The sequence below is a fragment of the Petaurus breviceps genome, unplaced genomic scaffold, assembly GCF_028583685.1.
Source record: "Petaurus breviceps papuanus isolate PSGF00001 unplaced genomic scaffold, PetGlider_PUasm1.0 90723, whole genome shotgun sequence".
Lineage (NCBI taxonomy): Eukaryota > Metazoa > Chordata > Mammalia > Diprotodontia > Petauridae > Petaurus > Petaurus breviceps.
Window position 1 is genome coordinate 11,026,349 of NW_027187323.1, and position 23,565 is coordinate 11,049,913.

Consider the following 23,565-nt stretch of genomic DNA (forward strand, 5'->3'; position numbering starts at 1 on the left):
GCTGGCCAGAACAAGGGATGGGGACTTGCTACTGGGTTGCTCTGGCAACAGAGTCATTCTGGTGGCTTTCCCTGGAGGAGGGATCTTGTTAGTCTTCCCACCCCTGCTTCTAGGTTCTTTTGTAAACAGGTTTTCTCTGCTGGAATGCCCCATGGGCATGGTCTTACTGTTGACCAGCACCAGGGAAAGGTTTCACTACTGGTCAGAAATGGGGTCAATGCCTAGCTAGTGACATGTTCAGGGTTGAGGTTGTTAGGGTAGGGCCTGTTTACTTGCCTAGGGCACTACTGGTTTTCAGGAAGATGGGGCCTCACTAGTAGATTGGAACCTTGTTGCAGGTCCCCTCCCATGTTGCTTCTCTTGGACCATACTTCCTTCCCACACCAGTCAGACAGACCTTTGCTGCAGGACTGGTAAGTTGCTTCCTTGCTCCTAGATCATTTCTGAGGCAGATTTATAGTTCTCTGGAGGAAGATTTGGAAGGGCTTTAGTCCATTACCTTTGCACCAGAAGTCTGAGTTCCCTTTTTTCTACCTGTCCTTACTATTTTATTTGGTAATGTTTGCTTGAGTAATGCAGGTCAAATACTTGTGTTACTCCATTAAGAACAGGTAAGAAGGCAAGCCACTGGAAGAAAATGTATACCACATTGCTCAAAATATAGACAATACTTCTAAAATTTAATGTGTTTAAAAAGAACAGAAATGTATATACAGAAAAGATCTAATAATATGCTATAGCCAGAATTTATAGAAACAAATTGTGTGTGTGTGTGTGTGTGTGTGTGTGTGTGTGTATGGAGGGCAAGTATAGCCTATATTCAAGTCAGTATGACAAAATATTATATATAACTTGATTGTACAAGGTTAGTCACATATTATTTCTGTTTCAATATTTTTTATATATTTCATTAAATATTTCCCAAGTGTATTTAAATTTTTTTCATTATTTTTTTTAAATTTAGAGTCCCAAATCTTCTCCCTCTTTTCTGCCCCTCCCCACTTCTTGAGAATGCAAGCAATGTGGTATAGATTATTCATGTGAAATCTACATATTGTCCCTTTAAAAATATCTTGTTTGTACATAGTTATTTGTGTATTATATCATTAAACTCTGAATCTTATAAAACAATTTTTTTTGTCTTTCTTTGAATACCTAGCATTTAGCACAGTGTCTGGCTCACAGTGAGTACACAATAAATGTTTATTGACGAGCTAAAGCTTATTACAAAAAAGGCACACTTTTTTTTATTGAAAGCAATTGGGGTTAAGTAACTTGCTCATGGTTACACAGTTACATGGCCAGTTATTTCTGGGTGTGGTGCTAAGTATCTGAGCCAGGATTTGATCCCCCAGGTCACCCCGACACTGGGGGCCAGTGCTCTTACTCACTGAGCCACCTGGCCGCCCCTAAGGCAAGGCACACTTTTTTGAGACAAAAGGGTAGTATTTTTCTTTTCTTTTTTCCCCTTCCATGTTTATTCAACATTTACCTATTCTAGATCTTGCCAAAATCTATCTGACTTCATTGTTTCTACTTTTACCCATTCAATTAGTGCTCTGATAATATTGACTTGCTTCTTTCCTCTTTCTATGATGGTCTGTGACTAGGGCCTTTCTTTCCCATACAGACTTCTAGAACATCAATTCCTTTCCCCTTTCATTCTACCTTCTTTACACTAATATAATTGATTATGTTCCTGCATTTCAGATCCACATTCTTCAGTCCTTTCTCTGACTTATCTCAGTCGTTTTGTTAACCCTGTCTTCTTAAGGACATAATTACTATAGTTGCTCTTGTAATGTCTTCTCTGAGGAGACATGAGACCTATTACCACAGCCCTTGATGCCCTGCTGCATGGCACCCCTCTTGTTTACTACCAGATACCACAGAACCTCAACTTACTGAGACACACTCTTGTCTCACCCAGCATTACTCCACCTCTGTTTAATAAGTTTCCTATTCCAAGGTACATGCAGGAAAGAATGTAATTATTCTCAGACCCATCAAATTCCCTACAATGTCTCCTTAATTAGTTTTGAGAAAAAATGCTACTAGTATTCTAGGGAAACATGGCGGGGTGGAGTAAGGGAATAGGGAACAAGCATTAAAATAATGTTCTAAATGGGAAGGTTATATTTATGTAAACTTTTCACTCAACCCTGGCTCTTGATGGGAGTGAATTTTAATATAAAATCAATCACAAGCAAAAATTTTTAGTTGGCATAACCATAGTGGTTTTATTTCCATAGTGATCAGTTCTCCAACTCTTCATTTTGGATTTGGAAATGCCAAACCCAGAAAATTTCCTTCATTTGTGAGCCTTTATTTTTTTAGACCTGCACTCAAAGAAGAAGACATATTTGTTCTAAATCCTTTTTAAAAGAGAAACTAATTTTTACTCATAACCTGAAACCTTCCCTTTGAGCTATTATCCCTCTACAACCAATCTTCTCATAGCTTGCCTGGAGATTTGAGATCTTTCCTGGGGACTTTCTGGAAGACCAATCAATCTTTTCTAAGTTCTGGATGTTATGATACACTTCTGTCTGCTCTTCACTTAAGTCATTGGTGAAATTTGCATTGGGTGATTAAGGGAAGAATTTACTGATGCTCCATAGAGGAAGGAAGTGGAACCAAACTCTTAAGAAAGGGGCTTAGAATTGACCAGATTGAGGCTGGAGAAAAAGAAATAGAATGAGATCCTTTGGGACAAAAGTTTTAAAATATTGTTCCTGATCTTTCTTCAGCTTTCTTCACAGGCTTAAAAATTGAATATTGAATGAATGTATGGTAATTTTTTGTAAGAAATTGTATTACAAATTACAAGTCACTATCTTGTTGCATGATTTTTGGTAACCACTTTGTTATTCTGGGTTTCAGTTTCCTAATCTTAAAAAAAGAGAGGGTGAAGAGACATAGATAAAGTAGATAAGTCCTACAGTGGTGAGAGTTTTAGTCTGTGTCAAGAAGACCTGAGTTTGAATCCTGACTATTAGATGTGTAATGTTGGGCAAGTCACTAAATTTCTCTTAGCTTTTGTTTTGTCCTTTATAAAAGGAAATGATAATAGCCCATTCCTTACCATGAAGATCAGTCAGTCAACAAGCATTAATCGAGCACCTATTATGTGCTGGGTACTGGAGATACAAAGAAAGGCCAAAAAAATGCAGTTTCTTCTCCCAAGAAGCTCACAATAATGGTGTAGGGTAAGGGGATGGAGACAGAGTGGGACAAGATGCAAAGAACTATGTTTAAGCAATACACGCACATACACTATACATACACACATGTGTATATGCACATAATATATATATACATATGCATGTATATATATATGTAGTGTGTGTGTGGATGATAGATAATCAACAGAAGGAAGGCACTAACATTAAAATGGAAAAGCTTCTTTTTAGAAGGAAATTTTTAACTGGAATTTGAAGGAAACTAGGAAAGCAAAGTAATGGAAATGAGGAGAGAGAAAATTCCAGGAATGGAGAACCAAATGAGAAAATTTTTGTGAAGTTCTTTGTAAATCTTAAGATACTATATAAATGCTATAATTATCATCATATGATAATGTCCTCCAAGGGCACTTAATACTATACAATTATGTAATTTAATACTTTAGTGGAATTTAGATCTTACAGATGTGGGCACTGACCCTAAGAATCCAGATAGCAACTCATTTATGCTTTTATCCCTCACGGAAATTTTTTCTGTCTGCCATAGAGAAATCATCCAACAAACTAGAGATACTTTTCTCAATCTTTTAATATGTCATTACCACCAGAACAATACTCAAACTGTCTATTTAACCCCCTTGCTTTTATTTCATAATTGGAGCATCTTCCTTTCCAGTTATGTATGTTTTTGATCATGCCTTATACATGCCTTCTTACATTTTAGAGATCACTGATAATACAATATGTTTGAACTGATGAAAATGTGATGATCTTTTCTATTATCTTTGTGGCTGCCTACAATTCTGATTATTCAAGGATGGTGATGGTTCACCATCACCATCACAATTAGCAAACAGAGGAAAATTAATAGTAATTAAAAGACTGGCTTTCATGATGTTCATAACTTGGGATCACAGAATGCACTGCCCTATTTCTTACAATCCATTTTTTCCTATTTACAATTTTTATCTACTTTATTGTATCTACTTTATTTTAAACTTTCTCTTAAAGTAGCCATATTTTTCAAAATGCACAAGTCTATTCTAAACAACTGTATGTAGAAATACCATTAAGGCTTCTTATAGGGGAAAAAATCTTTGGCTGTTTTCATTGATTGATTTAATATTTTGCTAACACTACCTTGAGATAGTCTATAGCCCATTGTGCTGAATTCGCTACTTTCAAAAATCATGCTAAAATCATTACTTTTCAATAAACTTATTTTGCAATAATCATATATTATATAAAGTAAGAAGAAAAGCAATTATTTCTAATTAGGTTTTAGACAGCCAAAGTTAAAGTGAAGGTAATTTTTAGCTTGGCAAATGTTAAAAATAAAGGCAGATTTCATTTCTCTTTTTATAAACTTTTAGGTGTTTTCGACATTGAGTTTACTCATTGTGTGCTTAGAGATTCAAAGCAGAGTAGGCTAAGACAGCAAAAGGAAGAAGGGTTGGGGAAGCAAACCAAAACTCCTGAGGTTATTTTCTCTAAAATGTATGTGGTTTCTTACAGGTGGCACTCTTTTGTGGTTTCTATAGAGATAGCTCCGAAATTAAGAAGGCATAAGCCCAAGGCTTCCATCTGCATCCTGTTATCTGTGTGACCATGGGCTAGTTACTTAACCTCTCAATCCTGTAGGCTCCTTTCTATAAGCTGAAGTGAAGGTATTCACCTGTTTTGGTATTGAGAGCTCCCTATACATAGTGGTAAAATCACATGTCCAAATCTCTTTCTCTTTACCATTTACAGAACATTTTCCTCACAACTCCTGTCAAAACAACAAGGTATTTTAGAGATAATCTCTTTAAGCATCCCATTGTATAGTTGATGACACTGAGTCCCTGAGAGGGTCAGTGATTTCTTCATTGGCAGACACAGTGTAGAAGCTCAAAGCTTTGGTTCTCAATTATAGCCGTGTTACTTATTATGGTGTACCATGTTCTTTCTAAAACTTTCATTTCCAATTGTTATTTCATTGCAGCTGGGAATGAAAAAAGGCAAATTGGTCCCATAGAAAGATCAATAGATATGAAGTTGGAGGACCTGGCTTCAAATTCTGACTACCATTCATGAATATGAGCAAATCACTAATCTCTCTCAATCTCAGTTTCCTCATTTGGAATTGACAGGTCTTAATGCCCCTTCCTACTCTAAAACTACAAATATGTAGTAACATGGATCTATAATCATTCCCTGAATCTCAGTCTGTGGAATATCAATAGCTCTTCAGTACTTATAATTGGGAATAAAAATTCCATCAGTAATTACATCCAAACCCCTCGTTCAGGAACTAAGGCCCAGAGAAGTTAAATGCCTTGTTCAATGCCACAGAGTTAGTACATTGGCAGAGATGAAATTAAAAACCAGGTTTCTAAACTCCCCACATTCAAGGATCTTTTAACTATACAACATATACCTTGCAATTTTATGAGAACATTTTAGCCTTTTCTTTTCCATAATTTTATACCATTTAAATTATAAAAAGAAAAGGAGATGAAGAAGGTGAGTATGAGAAATGTGATTGAGAATTTTATTTTGCAACTCAGGGCTCACAAGTAGAACTTTGAATCAGAGAAGCATAGAATATTAAACTTGAAAAAGACCACTAGGGCACTACTCCAACCTCCTCATTGAATGGGTGCACAAGCTAACACAGGGAGATTAAGTGGTTTGCCCAAGGTCACCTTCTGTGGTTTGTAGACTTAGCATTCATTTTCTCTTGCTTATTAAGACATGCAATCAAATAAGATTAGGACCCTGAGAAAGTAATACAGAAAACAAAGACATTAACCTGCTGGAGAGGCAGTGTGATATGATTAATAAAAGGCCAGAAATGGAGCCAAGAAGAGCAGTGTTCAAGTTCTACTTCCAACACTTATAGGTTTTGTGACCATAGGCTAGTCACTTAACCTTTTGGATTTTCATGCTCCAAAACTGTAGTTAACAGAGGCCAGTAGGTGATGAAGTGAATAGAGCACTGGCCCTGGAGTCAGGAGGATGTGAGTTCAAATCCAGCCTCAGACAGTTAACACAAAAACTAGCCTTGTGATCTTGGGCAAGTCACTTAACCCCAATTGCCCTCCCTTTCCCCCCTCCACAAAGGAATTAATAAAACTGTACTTTATGGAAGAGTTGCTAATCTTGTCTAATGAAATGCTTTTCCTTACTGGGAGTCACCCACACAGATGAAATCACATCCCTCAATCCCCAACCCTCCATAAAAAAAAATTAACTTGTATAGCTTCTGGATGAAATGAAATGGATTTGATTATGCAGCAGTCAAATCAGTTGTTTTTTAGTAATAAGAAAACATTATCAAAGTAAATGTAACCATATAGTAATAGACAACATAATAGGAGGATTTGAGATGTAAAGTCAAGAAACCAGATTGACAAATAAACACTAGAAAATCATGAGGCACAGGAATTGGGAAAACTAGTACTAACTTCTGAAGGCACTAGCATCATGGAGGACATTTTATATTAGAGAGAACCATAGGAAACATTAATCCCCAATGCTGATGGAACATAAAGGCACACGGGTGCAAACCCTGGAAACGCATAGAAGCTCTCTCTTGATGAAGACACTATTAAATACATCATGAGCAAAGAGTTTTAGCTGCTTTTTTTCACTCTTTCAAGTATCAGAAGGCCTCCAGAATGGGAGACTGAGGATAACAGGAAAGAAAAACTATCACAGTATGTCACTCTAGATTTTCTAATAAGAATGCCAAGTCACTGAGCAGCAGGTCTAAAATACCAAAATCAAAATTTGTCTGTTACTGTTTGGTACTAACTATGGCATAGACCAAGATCTTCAATATTTGTGACTACTCACTCCTACCTATATCTATCACTACAAATGTAGGTGATAGATATCTATGTATAATATATATGTATAGCTACACCTATATCTGTATCTATAATTATCTATAGCTATCATCTATATCTTTCTATAATCTACACCTACATCTATATCTCTATATAGCTACATCTCTATCTCTCTTTATATGTGGTCTATACCACTATCTTTCTTTTTTTGAATAATTATTAAAATTTATTTTTAATTTTTTAATAAAATAACATTATTATACTATAGTACAATAAAAAGGTGATTGAGTATGAAACTGAAAATCTACTGCACACAGCGTACTATTCCTTTCAAATAACCCATAAAATTGTCATGTAAATTTCTTTTTTTCTTCTCTCCTTTCCCCCACCCTAGAGATGCCTACCATTAGACACAATAGGTATGCATGCATGTACATGTATATATAGCCATGCTATATATGTATGAATGTATACATATATATGTTAATTTTTTACATACTTCTGTATATCAATTCTCTTCTGGTTAATATGATGAAGGGCAATGGGGGAGTGTGGAATTTTCCAGTGATACTTGTGCAAGTATTACTTTGGATGCCCTTGCAGCTCCATTCTCCCATTGGAATATTCTTCCCAGGGTGTCCACTTTGAGGAAATGAACATTTCCTTTACTCTCCAGATTTTGTCACCATTACCTATCAGTATATGCCTAACCATAGTGATCAACATGCATCTTATTATATCATATCATAGGTATGGCTCTGACTATACCTTCAGGTCTGATAAAGTAGCAAACATAATAGTAACTATTTGATCATACATGAAATTATTTGCTTAACTGAAAATGTGAAATGTATTGGATAGCATCAGTCTTCTACATTTGTGGTTGGTCATTGCATTGATTCATTTTCCTTTGGACCACACATTTGGGCATGGATTGCTTTTATTTTACTAATTCAGTTCTACTAATTATATAAAAGAAAAAAGAGTTCAAATTAAAGACCTCATCTTCCATTCTAATGGCTCTAAATTTGTTTTAGTACATGACTTCTTTATTCAGCAGTAATCACACAATCAGGCCATAGTAAGATATTCATTATTTTTCTATCTCTGAAAGTAGAACCATGATGAGCTATATGATCTGTTAATGAAATTAGAATAAAGAATTATGGTATTGACAGATCCCACCTGACCAAGTATATTGTTGTTGTTGCTGTTTTTTAAAGCAGCTCCTGTCTTCAAGGTCCTCTATTCAGTAGTAGACAAAATGAAAATTAAAAAAAAATAAGACTCTTTCCCTACCTTCACATAGGCATGATTTGGGGTAAAGGAGGGAATTCATACCTATGATTTCATTGGCATATGGAACTCCTGGTTTGGAAATCTTTCCCAAAAATGTGGATAAAAATATTATAATTTCCTGAATAATTTTAGGCAGTTGGTTGTGGTGATGAATGACTGTGCCTTTGTCTATGTATTCACAACTACTACGTGTTTGTGGTTGCTTTCTATTCACTATACCATTTCACCTCTGTAGGTCTCAAGAGATAAGCACACACAAATACACACAAGCATATACATGTGTATATGTATGTATATTATATATATATATTCATATGTACACACACATATATACACATGAGAGTCTACACCTTTTTTTTAACTTGTGGTAATATAAATTGATTTATTTCTTTTTAACTCTTTCAGTATCAGTTCATAATAGTCTTACCAAATTTCTAGAAAACATCCCTTTTGTCATTTCTTGTGGTGCAAGAATATTCTATTACATTGTTAATGTAATATTTTTTATCTATTCTACAAAATGATGAGAATCTCCTTAGGTTCCAGATAGATTAAAAATGAACACATTAAAAGACTTTAAGAAGTCTGATCACTGTCTTTACCAACTATGATTACTGATGATGGATGATGAATAATGCTAGTTATACTGGGCTAGGAGGTAATACACATCTCTGTGTATTGCCAGTATGGGTCTTTGTTTTGCTTACTTTGTATATTTGTTACAATTTTTTTGTTTTTCATTTCCTTCTCAGTGAAGAGAAAGTATAAAATTGCTTATTAACTAAAAAAAGAAAGTACTGGACTTATTGAACTCTCTGGAAGGACTGTTTCAGGTAGGGTATTTTGTTTAATGCCAACAACTGTCAGGGCACTGATTGCCTAAAGTATTGAGACAAAAGGCATGATAGATTAAATGAAAGACTATTAAGTGGGAAAATGGATATACTTTAATACTTTATTAATTGCATGTTTTGCCTAAAATTATTTCATAAAGTTAAGAAAAAAGATACGATCTTTTGATGGTGTTTATTAGTGTTTTCTGATTGACAGCTTACTTAATTGACTTGATTTGCTCTAGAGAGCATCTTTGAGACTTTCAAATATGGTGACTGCTCTCTACTTTTATGATTCACATGAGGCTAAATGATAGACCCAGAAGGGAATAGAATAACGTTGTTAGGAGGTAGAAATTCCTAATATGTAGAAGAAAGTAGGGACCCAGGTGGTATTTTCATTACTGTTTCTGATTGAAGGTTTTAGAAAAGAGCCACAGATTTTATAAGTGAGCGTCTGTTCAAGAAGATGGTGAATTAAAATAAAATTTGGATTTCTGGACCACAGCTTAAAGTATGACAAAGATGGCTCTGGGGCAGGGATGAAGTATACCTTAAAAAGCCAGCAAAATCTATATTTGCCTGAAGTGTTAAGAATCTAATTTAGAGGAATTTATTTTTATATTTATTTTTAAATGTAATAAAAATAATCTATTTTACATTTTGTAATTGCTTTCATTTCTTACTTGGTCAAAAATACACTCATACCCATAGCAATATACATATGATTATCTTCTATTTTTATTGTTTTATCTTTAGTATTCACATCTCAAAAATATTTTGAATTTATTATAGAATATGATGTAAAGTATTAGTCTAAACCTATTTTCTTCTAGGCTACTTTCTGGTTTTTCCCATAATTGTTTGTTTGTTTTTTATCAAATAGTGAATTATTTCTGAAGTAATTTATTTTGTTTTGTTTTTTTCTAAACACTGTTTTATTAAGTTCTATTGATTCTGGTTTTCCCTTGTCTAATCTGATTTGCATAGCTCCAGTGTTATAATAAAAGTGGAGCTCTGGAAGTGGTATTTCCCTTTCATTCCTATCTTTTTTCCTATTATTTTCCTTTGTAGTCTAGACATTTGTTTCTCTAAATTAATTGTTTTTTTTTTTTAATTTTACCAAGTTCTGTAAAGTATATAATTGAGAATTTATTTGGTGAAGATTTGAACCTGCAAAATAACTTTGGTTAGTATTATTATTATTGTTATGATGGTAAAGACCAGTAACAAACACCATTACTATAAATATTTAAATTGTTTTATATTTTTAAAGTAACATTTTGTAATTGAATCTACGCAGTTATTTTGTTTGCTGTGGTAGATTAATTCCCATGACTGAACTGAGATTCCTACTTTCATTCTTTCTATTTTAGTCCTTCCATTTACATCTATTCTTCCATAACCCCTCTGCTTCCTGAGGGATTGCATAAGTTATTTTCCATTATTAATTATTCTTGATTTGATAAAGGTACAGCATATATTCTCCTCTATCCTCTTTTCCTCTGTTGTCCTCTTACATTCCCTCCTAGTCCACAACTTAGTTCCAGAGGAAAAGAAAACATAAAAAAAAAAATGTAACTACATCAATTTCCCTGTAGGTGGGATACTGGCATGTCTACTCCATGGAGTTAGGCCTGTTCTTCCACCAGCACTTCTCCATAAGTTCTACTTTGACCTTCATTTCTTGTGCACTCAGAGAAAAATTTTCTAATTGTTAATCAATTCTTATTCTTTTTTTGCTTTTAATTTAATAGGTTACTTTTTCCTTTTACTCCTTCCCCTTTGGGCTAATTTGTTCCATTATTTGTACCTTCATTGGTAGCTATATTTATTTACCTTTATTTATGTTGTCTGAAGTGTTTGCAAAGTGAAAAATTTGGACTATGTCCTTTTTTTAAAAGGGATTCTTTAGTTGGAGAGAAGGAAGAGAAAGAACATTTATTTAATACATACTATATTTCAGGCACTACATTAATCCTTTACAAATGTTATCTCATACTTCTCTTTCGTTGAATATCCATCTTTTTTCATTGATCATTTGACCAAAGTTCATAGGGTATTACACCCTGAGTTGCATCTAGAATTTCTTTGCTTTTAGATCACATTATTCCCTTCCCTTCAATTATTTTTGGTAGTACAGAATAGTCTTGTGTTACTTCTTTCCCTTTTTATTTCCATATACTTCTCCTGATTTCTTACAAAATTTGGTTTTTTTTATCCTTAGAATTATTAAATTTAGCCATTGTGTGTCTTGATGTCTGTAATATTTGTTTTTCTGAAGAATCTATAGATCCTTGATATTGGTACTTTGTTTTCTATGTTAAGAAATTCTGGGCAGCTCTCTTTTACTTTTTATTTCATTATGATGTTCATATATTTTTCACTTGTCAGGTTTTTCTGGGAGACATATGATCTTTATTTTGTCAGTGCTTCTCCCATTTTTGTGATGAAAGTGTTCCTTTTATAGAGATCACATTTTTAAAAGATCATTTGTTTTCTTTTTGTTTGTTTGTTTCTCTTCCTCTAGATTATTTCCCACTACCATATATTTATTTTCTCAACAATTTATCTCACTTGGATTTAAGTTTTTCTTTTCTTCTGGTTATTTTGGTTATTTCAGCTGTGCCAGCCATAAAGTTCACTTTTATTATTCGTATTTCTTTTTTGAGTCTTTAGGAACAACCGGTTGTGGTTTCATGCTAACTTGGGAATCCACAGGGTTCCTCTGTTATATCAGGTGATGACTCATTTTCCCTTTCTTTCCAAAACTTATTCATAAATGCTTAGATTCATTTATATGTATTGAAGCCCACCTTTTCTTCTGATATCTATGTTTTCCCTATTGATTTATCTCATTGTACTTAAGGTTTTCAATGGAGTTTTCTTCCTCCTAAAATCTTTTATAATTGAAATCTTCCCTCTCCACACTTTATGTTCATCTACTGCTCATTTGCTGAATCCTTCCTTTTGGAAAACAGGTCCCTCATGACTGGATCTCAAATCTGTTATAGCTGCCTCCCAAACTGGGACATTCATTTCTGTTTGTTTGTTTGTTTTACTGGCCTCAGTTCTCAATACAAAGGATTTCTAAAGGAACAGAATTAACCCTGATTGGGTGCCAGTCTCCTTTCCTTCAGACCTTGTATAGCTCCACATACATAGTGGTGCTTACCCATAGTTTCCTTTTTTAAAAAGTTCTTTAGATGAGTGCTATAGGACAGTGTACTTCATTCTAAGGTTGCATGTACTTCCAATTTCTTTTATCTTCACCTCCTCCTTCATAGGGAGAGAGATCAGAGTTGAATTTTGCTGGTTCTTCCCACAGAATGTTAGGGTCATATAGGGGCAAGAAGTTCCTACAGAGCCTGTAGCAACAGAAAAGGAATTACTGAGTGGATCACAGATAATTTGTGCATAGAGTCTACTGTTGTTCATTTATTCCAGTCATGCCTGACACTTTATGATCCATCTGGGGTTTTCTTAGCTGTGATGCCATGGCAGTGGAGTGGTCGGCCATTTCTTCCTCCAGGTCATTTTAAAAATGAGGAAACCAAGCCAAACAACATTAAATGACCTGTCCAGGGTCATACAGCTAGTCATTGTCTGAGGTCTGATTTAAACTCAGTTCTTTTTTATGTCTAGGCCTGTTGCTCTATCCACTGTAACACCTAGCTGGATTCTGTTATGCTATATGCCAAAGTGTGGGAGCTGCCAAAGAGGTGGTGCTGAGTGAGTGTGCTAGGCATTAAGCATTACCTTTCTCTCGCATTAATTCATGAGATTTTTACCCCATTGGGCTTCTTTGTATCTTGACCTGTTGACATTGCTAAAACTATTTCATCTATTATCTTAGGGAGTTTTGATCATTTATATAGAAAATTAGAGGATTGGAGGAAATGTCTAGTATTTCATTTTGTTGATCACCTGACCTAAACATGACTTTAAATTGAAAATGAAAACTGGATCCAAATAATCAAATCTATGTGTCTATTTAGATAACAGAACCATAAAATGCTCAAAGAAGAGTTGTAAAAATAGGCAATGGTGAGTAATTTCATCAGAGATGATAACAAAAAGAGAGCCAGCAATAACACCCATGGTCAGGGTCGGCGAGGTGGAGCAGTGAATAGAGCACTGGCCCCGGAGTCAGGAGACCTGAGTTCAAATTAGGCTTCAGACACTTAGCACAAAAACTAGCCATGTGACCTTCGGTAAGTCACTTAACCCCAATTGCCCTCCAAAAAGCAAAATAATAATAATAATAATTAATAATAATAATAATGCCCATGGTCACAGATATTTACTTTAAAATACATAGATTCTGGTTAATAAAAAGGGTGAGCTATCAATTGGGAAGGGAAGAGGAATTAGGGAAAGGAATAAGCATTTATATAGTGCCAATTTTGTGCCAAGTACTAGACTAAACACTATACAAATATTTCATTTGATCTTCGCAACAGTGCTGTGATGTAGGTGCTGTTATTATTCCAATTTTATAATTGAGGAAACTGAGGCCAATAGAGGTTAAATGGTTTGCCCAGAGTCACAAGTCTAGCTAGTGTCCAAGGTTGGATTTAACTCAGATCTCCCTGACTCTAGGCCTAGCATTATATCTATCATACTACCTCATTGCCTTAATGGAGGCAGAAATGAGCAACAATTAAAAAGCATTTATTCACCTGGAGTATTGAAGAAAAATAAATAGTCACTAACTTAAAGAAGTTTATATTCTAATAAGGTTGACAACATATATAAAGAATTATATATCAGATAAAAACCCAATAGACTGTGAAATAATCAGATTGATTCTCTCTTTTAAAATTGGTCCTATTTGAAGTTAATTAATTTTGAACTGTTACCGCCTAAGTCAGGTTTCTTTGTCTCTGAACTTAGCTCAGAAATTCAGCTGGCCTGTAACAAGTTAAGTTAAGAAATCCAGTTCTGCTAACCATTGTTCTCTTCTTTCGTCAAGGAAACCTGTTATCCTTGAGTGATATGGGTGAACATCAGGGGATCTGGTTTAGCATCTTTACACCACAATGAAGCTATCCCTTAGGGATGTCTGCTTGGTTATCCAAAGCAGTATGTTCGACTATTTCTAATCTTGCAGACTGACTCAAATGAGAAACATTTCTTAGTCATAAGAGAGGAGGTATTGTTGCTAGGCCCTCATTCCCAGTTTCCAAACAATCATATTGTCCCTTATGCATCAACTTTGTAACCAATCATATTGACTTTGTCATTCATAATGATGAGTTCTTATATTCAATAATAATGTATTTCCCATCTACAAAGTCCTGGCCTTTGTTCAATATTCCCCAACACTATAAAAGAAAGATGTTATCAACATTCAGGGCCTGATCTGAGCTTTGCTGACAAAGCTGAGATCTTATTTATTGACAAATTTTCCACTTTACTAATAAGTTGATTGTTCTTGAAATTTTGTTCTGTAATCTACTTTGTTTTAACTGTTACAGATGGAAGATAGGTGTAGATAGGAAGGCACTAGCAGTTATGAGGATGAAGAAAGTCCTCCCGGAGAAGGTAGTGTCTGAGCTGAATGTTAAAGGAAGTTAGAAATCTGACTCTGAAGTTTTGAACATAGTCCCAGATATTGGGGACAGCCAAAGTCACAGAGGTGAGAAATGGAATATTTTGTGTGGGACACCAAAGTAGGCCTGTATGATTGGAATATACAGTGTATGGAGGTGAATAATATATAAGAAGATTGGACAAGAAGGTTATGGTCAAGTTGTCTTACATAACAAACAGCAGAATTTATGATACAAGAGGCAGAGCCATTGGAGATAATTAAGTGGGTGTTGGGCAATGAGTGACATGGTCAGACCTATGCTGTATTAAAATTACTTTGACAGCTGGGTGGAATATGGATTAATTAGGAAGAGACTTGAGGAAGGGTGCTTACTGAAATAGTCCAAGTGAGATATGATAAAGGAATGAAATAGAATACTGGCTATATGAGTGTTGAGAAGGGTATGCTTGTGAGAATTGTTGTGGAGAAATATATTATACAAGGTGACAATCTACTGGGTCTGTGGAGCGAATGAGAAAACGAAGTCAAGAAAGTCATTATTTGTTCTGATGTAGGGTGACTAGAATTCAACAATAATTCTACTTAAATGAAAACAGAGTGTGAAGAGTACAGTCAGGTTCACACACAGGAGGATAAAATGGCTGTTAGGACATTGGTGATTGATAGCTGCAGCAGTGTCCATAGTGAAGAGGGATGGCCTGGGAGAAGACTCATGACTGGACCAGGTGGAAGCCCAGTGGCTTTAGTGGAACAAGAATCCTAAGACTTTAGAACTGATTAAACAAATGATTGTTTTTTGTTTGTTTGTTTTATTAATTTGTTCATTTACTTTGAGTTTACAAGATTCAGTTCCCCAGTTCTTTGAGTTTAAAATTTTCTTCCCCTTCCTTCCTTCCCCTCCCCCCTCCCCCATAGCGGCATACAATCAGGTATAAGATCTGCAGATACTTTCATGTTAGACATTGGTCAGGTTATAAAGAAGGATTGTATCAGATGGAATGTACAATGGTAAAGAGGAAAGAAAACCAAAAAAGAAAAAGAAAGAGAGCAGGTGATTTGTTTCAATCTGCATTCAAACTCTGTTCTTTCTGGTTCTTTCTCTGAATGTAGACATCTCTCTCCATCATGAGTCTTTTGGAGTTTACTTATAGCCCTGCATTTCTGAGAAGAGTCTGGTCTATCAAACTTGGTCTTCACATACATTGTATCTGTAATTGTGTACAAATTTTTTCCTGGTTCTGCTTTTCTCCCTCAGCATCTGTTCATATAAGCCTCCCCAGGTATATATGAAGTCCATCTACTATTCATTTCTTATGGCAAAATAGTATTACATTACATTCATATACCATAACTTGTTTAGCCATTCCCCAATTGATAGGCATCCCCTTAATTTCCAATTTTTTGCCATCACAAAAAGAGCTGTTATAAATATTTTTGTACATCCCGCTTCTATGATCTCTTTGCAATACAACCCTAGAAGCCTTTGCTGGGTCAAAGAATATGAATTTACTTATAGCCCTTTGGTCATAGTTCCAGATTGCTCTTCAGAATGATTGGATAAGTTCACAACTATGCAATTTATTAGTGTTCCAATTTTTCCACATCCTCTCCAGCATTTATCATTTTCCTGTTTTGTCATCTTAGCCAATCTGACTGGTGAGATGTGGTACCTGAGAGTTGTTTTGATTTGCATTTCTCTAATCAAAACTGATTTAGAACATTTTTTCATATGCTTCTAGATATTTTTAAGTTCTTCCTCTAAGAACTGCCTGTTCATATCCTTTGACCATTTATCAGTTGGGGAATGACTTGTGCTCTTATTGATTTGACTCAATTCTCTGCATATTTTAGAAATGAGGCCTTTATCAGACATTGGTTATAAAAATTATTTCCCAATTTCCCACTTCCCTCTTAATCTTGGTTACATTGACTTTATTTGCACAGAAGCCTTTCAGTTTCATGTAATCAAAGTTGTCCATTTTGCATTTTATAATGCTCTCTAATTCTTGTTTGGTCATGAAATCTTCCCCTCTCCATAAATGACAGGTAAACTATTCCTTGCTTTCCCAGATTGTTTACAGTATCATCCTTTATACCTAGATCATGTACCCATTTAGACTTAATTTTGGTATATGGTGTTAGATAAAGGTCTATGCCCAGTTTCTGCTATGCTATATTACAGTTTTCCCAGCAGTTTTTGTCAAATAGTGAATTCACATTCCCCAAAACTGGGGTCTTTGGGTTGATCAAATAATAGATTATTATAGTCATTGACTGCTGAGTCTCGTGTACCCAATCTATTCCATTGATCTACTGCTCTATTCCTCAGCCAGTACCAAATAGTTTTGATAACTGCTGCTTTATAATACAGATTAAAATCTGGTATATCTAGGCCACCTTCCCTAGCACTTCTTTGCATTTATCCCCTTGATATCCTGGACCTTTTGTTCTTCCAAATGAATTTTATTACTATTTTTTCCAGTTCTTTAAAGTAATTTTTTGTTAAATTGATTGGTATGACACTAAATATGTAATTTAATTTAAGTATAAGTGTCATTTTTATTGTATTAACTTGACCCAGCCATGGGCAATTGATGTTTTTCCAATTAGTTAGCTCTGATTTTATTTTTGTGAAAAGTGTTTTGTAGTTGTATTCATATAGGTGCTGGGTTTATTTTGTCAGGTAGATTTCCAAATATTTTATAATGTCTATAGTAACTTTAAATGGGATTTCTCTTTCTATCTCTTGCTGTTGGATTTCATTAGAAATATAAAGGAATGCTGAAGATTTATGTGGGTTTATTTTATGCCCTGCAACTTTGCCAAATTTATTTATTGTCTCTCTCAAGTTGTTTTTTGCTTGATTCTTTAAGATTCTCTAAGGATCTCATCCTACCATATTCAAAGAGCGATAACTTGGTCTCTTTTTTGCCTAATTTGATTCCTTTGATTTTTTCTTCTTCTCTAATTGCTACTGCTAACATTTCTAGTACCAGATTGAATAAGAGGGGTGATAGTGGACACCCTTGTTTCACCCCTGATCTTATTGGAAATGCTTCTAGCTTATCCCAATTACATATAATACTGGCTGATGGATTTAAATAGATACTACCTCTTATTTTAAGAAAGGCTCATTCATTCCTATACTTTCTAGTGTTTTTAATAGGAATGGATATTGAACTTTGTCAAAAGACTTTTCTGCATATATTGAGATAATCATGTGGTTTCTGCTAGTTTTATTGTTGATATGATCAATTATACTGATGGTTTTCCTAATATTAAACCATCCTTGCATTCCTGGAATAAATCCTACCTGATCAAAGTATAATATTTTTGTGATAAGTTGCTGTAGTCTTTTTTGCTAATATTTTATTTTAAAAATTTCCATCTATATTCCTGAGGGAAATTGGTTCATAATTTTCTTTTTCCGTTTTATCTCTTCCTGATTTATCAGTACCATGTTTGTGTCATAAAAAGAATTCAGTAGGACTCCTTCACTAATTTTCCCAAATAATTTGTGGAATATTGGAATCAATTGTTCTTTATATGTTTGGTAGAATTCACTAGTAAATCCATCTGACCCCAAGGGAGTTCCCTGATGGCTTGTTCAATTTCTTTTTCAAAGATGGGGTAATTTAAATAATTTACTTCCTCTTCAGTTAATCTGGGCATCTTATATTTTTGTAAATACTCATACATTTCACTAAAATTGTCAAATTTATGTGCATATAATTTGGCAAAATAATTCCTAATTATTGTTTTAATTCACTCTTCATTGGAAGTAGATTCACCCTTTTCATTTTTGATATTCATAATGCGGTTTTCTTCTTTCTTTTTTTTATCATATTGGCTAAGGGTCTATCAATTTTATTGGCTTTTTCATATAACCAGCTCTTAGTTTTATTTATTAATTCATTAGTTTTCTTGATCTCAATTTTATTAATCTCTCCTTTGGTTTTTAGCATTTCTAATTTAGTATTTATTTGTGGAGTTTCGATTTCTTCTTTTTCTAGCTTTTTCAATTGTATGCCCAATTCATTGACCTTCTTTTTCTCTAATTAATTCATATATGCAGTCAGGGATATAAAACTTCCCCTAAGAACTGCCTTTGCTGCATCCCACAAATTTTGGTATGTTGTCTCATTATTGTCATTCTCTTTATTGAAGTTACTAATTGTTTCTATAATTTCTTTTTTGACGCACTTATTCTTTAGAATTAAATTGTATAGTTTCCAATTCGCTTTTAGTCTATCTTTGCATGGCTTTTTATTGCATATGATTTTTATTACATCATGATCTGGGTATTATTCATTTAATATTTCTGCCTTTCTTCACTGAATTATGAGGTTTTCATGTCCTAGTACATGGTCGAATTTTGTGGGTGTGCCATGTACCAGTGAGAAGAAGGTATATTCCTTTTTATCCCCATCAATTTTTTTCCTGAGATCTATCATACTTATCCTCTCTAAAATCCTGTTCACCTCCTTAACTTTTTTGTTTATTTTGAGTTTGGATTTATCAAGTTCAGAGAGGGGGAGATTAAGGTCCCCCACTAGTATACTTTTGCTATCTATTTCTTCCTCTAATTCCCTTACCTTCTCTTCTAGGAATCTGGATGCTATACCACTTGGTGCATGTGTGGTAAGTAATGATATTGCTTCATTCTTGATGGTACCTTTTCGCAGGTATAGTTTCCTTCCTTATCTCTTTTAATTAGATCAATTTTTGCTTTTGCTTTATCTGAGACAAGGATTGCTACCCCTGCTATTTTTACTTTAGGTGAGGCATGATATATTTTACTCCAGCCTTTTACCTGTACCCTGTGTGTGTATACCTCGGTTTCAGATGTTTTTCTTGTAAACAGCATATTGTAAGATTATGGTTTTTAATCCATTCTGCTATCCACCTCCTTTTTATGGGAAAGTTCATCCCATTCAGGTTCGCAGTTATGATTACTATCTGTCTCTTTCCCTCCATCCTATTCCCTCCCCTCTTTATGCTTTTATTTTTCTCCCCTTCTCCCTTCCCCTCCTTAAGTTTTTTTTTGTTTTGACCACTGCCTCCCTCAGTATCCCCTTCTTATCAGCCCCCTACCTCTTCTTCCCCTTCCCCCTTACTTCTTCCCTCCCTTCTAACTGCCTACCATTTTCTTAGCCCTTCCCGCCTCCTACTGCCTGTAGGATATGATAGATTTTTATACTTAATGTTGCATGTTACTTTTTCTTTGGACCAAGATTGACAGGAACAGATCTCATGCAAAGCTCCTCTCCCTCCCCTCTTTCCCTCTATTATGATATATTTTGTGTCTCTTCTTGATGGAGTCCTATGCTTAAATGGTTGTGTTATTCCCTCCTTGCACCAGAACCAATGAGGGAAAAGCTCATATAATGCTAACCTCTCTCCCTTCTTTCCCTCTGCTATATTGTTTTTATGCCTCTTTGTGTGGCATAATTTACCCTTTTCCACTTTATTCTTTCCTATTCTTCCATTGTAGTCCCTTTATTGCCCTTAATGAGGTTTTTTTGTCATCATTTTGTGTAATTTATACCCACAAATCACTGTGATCACACAGATCACTGTGGTTCTGCAATATTTGAATTGTTTCTTTCTGGCCTTTTGTATTATTTTCTCCTTTACTTGATAGTTCTGGAGTTTGGCCACAACATTCCTCGGACTTTTCAATTTGGGATCTCTTTCAGGAGGTGTCCAGTGGTTTCTCTCAATTTCTATTTTACACTTTGGTTCTACTATCTCAGGGCAGTTTTTCTTGATGAGCTCTCCAAAGATGTTGTCCAGGCTCATTTTTTCATCATGATTTTCCAGTAGGCCTATGATTCTCAGATTCTCTCTCCAGGATCTGTTTTGCAGGTCAGTTATTTTTCCATTGAGATATTTTAGCTCTTTTTCCAATTTTTCATTCTTGATGTTTTGTTTGACTAATTCTTGGTTCCTCATAGAGTTATTCTCTTCAATTTGTTTGATTCTAGTTTTTAGCTAATTATTTTCCTTGATTAGTTTTTGGAGCTCCTTTTCCATATCACACATTTTTCTTTTTAAGGAACTGTTTTCTTCATTGTAATGTTTTTCTAATTTTGCAATTTTGATTTTAGAAGAATTATTCATTTTATCTTCTATTTCTCTAATTTGGTTTTCAAAGTTCCTTTTGAGCTCATCTAGGAATGCTTTCTGTGCTTGAGACCAGTTCCCTGTTGAGGCTTCATTTGTGGGTATGGAGTCAACACTGTCTCCCTCTGAATTTTGTACCTCCCTCTCACGATAGTAGGACTCCAGACTCTGTTTTTGCAGTCTGCTTTTCACCCATTTTGAGGCAGGGTCCTAGCCACACCCTTCCTCTATGTTAACAAGCATTTACTATTTAAGGTTTTGTCATGGGAAAATAATTACTATGTTTTCAGGGTCAGAGGAAGGGATTGGAGCAGCCAGGGTTCAATCTGCTATCCTGGTTCCTAGGGGTCCAGATAGGGGCTTTTTAAATTTCTAAGCTGTGGATTGGTAGTCCCAGGAGTAGCTGCTGCCCCTTCCAGGGGCCGTGCATTTGACTCTTACCCTGCTCTGTCGAGTCCCAGCTCTGCGGTAATAGGCCTGGTAGTGGCCCTTTTGAGGATCTCTGCGCTGCCTGGGGTTATTGTCAGGGCCTGAAACAAATGGTTGTTAATGATAATAGAGGAGAACTACAGAAATTTTTTGGCTCCTGGATGGATTTTGAATGACTGACCTTTGAACTGCCTTTAGGGTCAGGAATTACACAGATAAATGACTTACTCAATGAATGTACAGATATTTGAAAAAAAAAAAACTTCAGTGACCTCAAGAAAAGAGGAGTGGTTGAGTTCACTCATATACTGAGGTAGCCCAAAAATATTTGCACAGCTGGCTGTACCAGCTTTGATCTGTCAGGAAATTCTTGTGTACCTCTTTTCTAACATAGCACTCATTTCCTTTGTGTCCTAAAGTGTCTAACATCTGAATCTTTGTGCAGAAATCATTATCATCATCTCTAATAGCCCAAAGCAAGGGTAATGGTTACGAGGTCTATTGGAATAATGGAACTCATATCATTCCTCCTTATAACAAAGGAGATTTTCAAGCTATTGAAGAAAATCAGGTACCATAGACTAAAGTGTCAGATGACAGTACAATTAATAACAACTTACCCCTTCATGATTCATACTTTACAATCAATAATGATTATTTTGAAGACTTAATGAAATATTGATTTCAAAGATTTCTCTTTATGGAAAATTCCATGATTTTATACAGTCTGCTTTTGAGGCATTTGACTTTGTTCTTCCAATGCTGTTCTTGAACAGGAAGTTCCTAATCCAGAGTTTCCAGCAGTGAAATACCCAACTCCTGAAAAAGATAAAGGTGTCTCAACAGTCTAATTTGCTTTGGCTGAAAAAAAAAAACACAGGTTAAAACTATCTTAGCAAATAATTCAGATGCTAATCAACTTGCAATTGCAGAAAAGCAAGAAAGTGGTGAATGGAAAGTGTTTTCTAGAAATGAAATGGAGGCTCTTTTAGACTGGTGGCTCTTTAACAATTGGAAGGAAAAGAGTCAGGATTGAAATGCTTTTAAAGACATGGTATCCAGCACAGTTTCTTCAAAGATTCTGAGCATTACCTTAAAGCATAATACCTACTACTTTGAGGAAACCTTAACTGACTGTCAGTGGGTGGGAAAATGAACCAAGAAACTAATAGACCAGGGGGAAAATGTTCTATTTGCATTTGAATGAGTTTTAGGATATGTGTGCCATACTTTTATTTTGAACAAAGATGGTGTCAACACTGCTATTATAAGTGCAGAATTGTCTAGTTTTCTAACAATTAATAATTTGTCTTTGTCATAGCAAGTAAAAACCATCTGTGTTGAATATGGCTGTCATATTATCAAGTTCTCTCATTTTATTTGCCAAGACTGAAATATCAATTTTTTATTTGAAAACCTTAGAAAGTATGGAAAGAGCACTTACCCAAAGATTTCTGGCAGATTTGAAGTTTCTGGCGTTAGGTATCTTACCACAGGCTATAATAGCAGCCAACCTAAGGAAAAACAAAACAAAACATTTTTCCTACAAGTAAAACCAGTCAAGTGATTACTTTTACTTTTTCAAATAGAGGAGTGGCAAGTATGAGGACCAGTGGAACAGAGCCACAAATCAAATATGATGGTGAACTCTGTGTGCCTTCTGGAAACAGTGACCATGTACAGCTAAAGAAAGAAGTAGATGATCTTGTCAGTGCCATTGAAAAATACTTCTTTCATCCAGAAAAAAAAAAAATAAGTTACAGCCTAAGTCAGAGTAAAATAGTACTACACTATTTATAATTATACTTTGTTTGCAGTTATATTGGACTTATAAAGCAATATTTTTCAAGACCAAATAATGCAAATTGTGACTAAGATGTTCTCATTTTTACAGGCAGACGCATTTCTTATTTTCTCCAGTTTGATGTTTTCTATAAATAGGAAAGAACCACAAGTTATAGTAAGATATTAGTCTTTTCAAAACTTTGAAGTATGGTATTATCACACATAAATGTGAAGTTCTTTCTATGGGCTTCAGATGATATGCAGTTTAAATGACTTAATTTGCATAAATGATTGTTTTCTTCCTGATGTTGGCTTTTTCTCTTTTCTCCTTCTATCCCTCAATCCTGGTTTAATAGAAACTACCCCAAACCATTTTTGTTTATATTTTTTGAAAGAGAGCAGTTCCTGCCAATATGTAGCATGGCAAACTTTAGTTACTATGCATGTTTAGGCTTTCCTAGTAAGTATAATGCTATTTAAAATGTGAAAGGAAATAACAAAATAAATGTTTTGTTCACAAT

At 34.8% G+C, this 23,565-nt stretch overlaps 1 pseudogene; it reads left to right on the top strand.

Moving 5' to 3' along the window:
- Nucleotides 1–1,820: 1,820 nt before the first annotated feature.
- Nucleotides 1,821–23,059, top strand: LOC138145120 (phosphopentomutase pseudogene; annotated as a pseudogene).
- Nucleotides 23,060–23,565: the final 506 nt, after the last annotated feature.